Genomic DNA, 4,120 nt, shown 5'->3' with positions numbered 1-4,120 from the left:
GTGTTGAAGTAAGTGCCTTTCTACTGTTCCCTGTTAAATTTCAGCTGGAGAAAACAATGCAATACTTCCTTATCTATTTGTTATTGCAAGTTGTTTGATGACTGGATGCCTGAGGGGATGTGGGAAATGCACAGTGTGGAAGACTGAAGGTTAGAAGCTGCTCTGTGTCTGGCGGCAAGGATTGTATTATTGAACTACAGACTGAAAGGTGAACGAGGTAAGCGCCGCAGTGTGTGTGTGTGTGTGTGTGTGTGTGTGTGTGGGTGGGTGGGTGGGTGTCTGTGTTTAGGTGTCGCCCTCAACTTTATATCACCTAAAGTTAATAATAAAACTACTCTTTGCATAGTCATTAATTCAAAGGTGGAACACATGGGAACTGATATGTTGACCTTTAAGAGACTGTTTGCGGTATGCTACACTATCTAGTCTAAATAACAGACGTAAGAGAGTAAAGACGAAGGTATGTATATGTATCATTTTCTCATGATATAAGGGAGGATTAAAGTCATCGTATTTACATTAATGAAATATATAAAAAGAAATATTCAGGACCGACAAGTTGTTTCCCTTTATGATTGGTTGAAATTATTATAACGCTAAATAATATGAAAAGACAAAGCCATCATAACTTAAACTAGCGACCAGCCTTCCAGCAGCGCCTCTCTCACCAGGAACAGTTTATAACGTTCATGGAACCTGTCAGTGTTTTCCAGCTACTCCTCAGTGTTCGTGATTTCCCTCCTCCTACAATGGCCGCAGTCTGAGAACAGAGGCTGCAGCGCTCAATTTTTATCATCATGCAAGTTAACTTCCCCTTTGGCCTTTGCTCGGTAAATGGCTGGCATAAAAAGTTACTGAGATTCTGCTGAACAGTCAGTTAATCATTTTGCCAGACACGCATAGGAGGATGCTGCTGCTATTTCTGTTGTTGTTCGTGTATACCTCCGCCATGAAGCTCGGAGCTCACACAAGACGCTTCAGAACAGACTGTACCTAATGGATTTCATTCGTTCGGTTTTTTTTTTTTTTTTTTTTTTTTTTACGGATACACAAAACTAACTTATCACATTATAAACTTGTAATTTAATAACCTATTTCATGACAGCAGTAATAAGATGGTTTGTCACAGTTTCACTTCATGTTTTTAGCGCAGGTTATTAGAAGGTAAGTTGGTAATGGAGACACGACGGTCGAAAACCTCTCATTAAGGAAACAAATGTTTATGGGAGTGACTGATAAATGAAGTGTTATAATTTTGGTACTCTGTCTATCTATCTGTCTATCTATTTACCTGCCCATTTGTCTATATGTCTATTTGTCTTTTCTGTAAATCAATCTATGAAGAAAGTTTCAAGTCATTTCTCTGATTCTGAATAATCCTTTTGTCTTTACTTTGAACTGACTGGCACCTTCAGTGGGCCTTTCTTCCCCCTTTTTGTAGTCCTTAGCAGGAACTCCTCTCACACATAGGAAAATTTCCATTGAAGTAAATTTAATGATAGACAAGTAATTCAACTGCATTCATCCATATTGTAATGACTCTGTGTACCTTCTGAGACTGACAGACGCAAATCAATGTTCAATATACCCCTAATGATTGACAGGATGGGCTTCTGTCAATCCTGTTTGCTACCACTGAACGAAAGATGCCCATAAATATACTGTATACACCCACTGACTCACAGGTGCCCACTGATACCTTGTGTTGCCATGTGTACCCCCTATTGATTAAAGGGTACGTTACAAAAAAAAAAAAAAAAAAGCCAGTAAAATTAAAAAGGGTAAAAAGGGTGCTCGTGTAGTGGTTCTTCGTCAGGTTGTGATGGCAAAGGTAAAGCAAAGCAAAGTAAAGTAAAATAAAGTAAAGTAAATAAGTAAGGAAGTAAAGTAAGTAAAATAAAGTGAAATAAAGTAAAGTAAAGTAAATAAGTAAGCAAGTAAAGTAAGTAAAGGTAAAGTAAAGCAAAGGTAAAGTGATAAAGTCTTCGTGACGAATCCAGACAGACGTAACCACACTGAGAGTTAATATACTTATGAATGCTGGTATAGAATGTTTTAGTCTGTTTATTAGCACGATTTAGTATGCATGTGTGTGTGTGTGTGTGTGTGTGTGTGTGTGTGTGTGTGTGTGTGTGTGTGTGTGTGTGTGTGTGTGTGTGTGTGTGTGTGTGTGAATTTCTGCCTGTATGTACTGAGGGACACGAATAAAGGCACACACACACACACACACACACACACACACACACACACACACACACACACACACACACGAACCCAAACATTCCCCGTCCCTAACTCAAATTACCATCTGAAGAGCCTACATACACATATATAAAACCCCACGAACACCACCACCACACATAAACCACTATTAAAGATGAAACCACCACCAACACACCCCCAGACACACACACATATACACACACAGACACAGACAGACACACACACACACAGACACATACATATCCCTCCACACATCGTGCCTGCTCCTCAACACAACAGAACGAGGCTCAACAGGCTGGACCTTCCCTGAGAGGCTCATCACTCACAAGCCCCGGCACCTCCCTTCCTCTCCTCCCCGTGGTAATATAGCACTGTCCTCCCCCTCGCCGCCACGCCCCTGAATACCCACTAATCCCCGCCAGAGCCTGCCTCCCCAACGCCACGACTAAGGGGCGAACCATGTACCAACACAATAATAACAATAATCAGGAGCAGGAACAACATATCGAAGAGGGGGAAGGGAAGACGCGAGACGAAGGAGGGAGTGAAGGGCAACACTTGAGAATGAAGGGAGGAGGTGAGAGGAGGAGGAGGAGGAGGAGGAGGAGGAGGAGGAGGAGGAGGAGGAAATGATAGAGAGAGAGGGATAGACAGGAGGGAGTAAGGTGAAATAAGGTATAGAAATGGTGTGAGGGATGATGGAAGGTGTGAAGAGGACGAGGAAATGATAGAGATTGGAGAAGACTGAAGGGGATGAAGGGAGATAATGTTAAATAAGATATAGAAATGTGTGAGGGATAAATAGTGAAGGAGGAAGGCGACGGTTATGATGACTCTAACTCAAGCATTAATGAGAGAAGGAAGGAAGGAAGGAGGGAAGGAAGGAAGGAAGAAAGGGAGATGAAAGGAGGATGCGAGAATTAATGGACAGAACACGGATGCAGAGAAGGGAAGCAAATAGTTGAAATAAGAAAACGAGGATAAAGAATAAATCGAGAAAGATGAGGAGAATATGCAAGAAGAAAATATTGAATTGAAAATGAAAAACATGACGAAGGAAGCGATAAATAAAAGTCAGAATATAGATAGAAAGCAAGAAAATGAGAAATAAGATGTAAAGAAGCCGGGACAAGGAATGAAAGAGAGAAGAGGAGGAGGAGGAGGAGGAGGAGGAGGAGGAGGAGGAGGAGAAGGAGGAGGAGGAGGAGGAGGAGGAGGAGGAGCAAGAAGAGAGGAATAATGAGAGCATGATGTGGTGGTGAGGTTAAAGAAATTTAGACGTATGGAAGAGATGAGGCAAGGAGATGCAAGGGATTTATATGAGAGTGATGACAAGGAGGAGGAAGAGCGAGAGCGAGAGAGAGAGAGAGAGAGAGAGAGAGAGAGAGAGAGAGAGAGAGAGAGAGAGAGAGAGAGAGAGAGAGAGAGAGAGAGAGAGAGAGAGAGAGAGAGAGAGAGGAGATGCAGACGTGCGACTCACGTTCTATACTGGATGTCTGGTAAGGTGCCAATTGAATTATCCATTTGGTGTGTGGGTGAAGTGTTTGCTCCGACCTGAGACCTCCCCAGCTGACCCATTGTAGCAGAGGCGGGCAGACAAACACACGAGGATCCTCACAGCGACAGCACACAGCACACTAATACTCCTGCCAGCAACATATCCTTCTCTCACGCCCACCACTTGTCTGTCTGTCTGTTTGTCTGCCTATCTGTTTGCCTCTCTCTCTCTCTCTCTCTCTCTCTCTCTCTCTCTCTCTCTCTCTCTCTCTCTCTCTCTCTCTCTCTCTCTCTCTCTCTGTATTGTGAGGACGTTGCACTGGGTGGTTCGTCTTGAGGGTTTGCACTGATGATTGGAGAAGCTGAGTGTAGGATGCGTGCATGTGTGTGTGTGTGTGTG

Source organism: Scylla paramamosain, chromosome 4, assembly GCF_035594125.1.
Source record: "Scylla paramamosain isolate STU-SP2022 chromosome 4, ASM3559412v1, whole genome shotgun sequence".
Classification (NCBI taxonomy): Eukaryota; Metazoa; Arthropoda; class Malacostraca; order Decapoda; family Portunidae; genus Scylla; species Scylla paramamosain.
The sequence above is the reverse complement of the archived record's forward strand: the minus strand, read 5'-3'. Positions refer to the sequence as shown.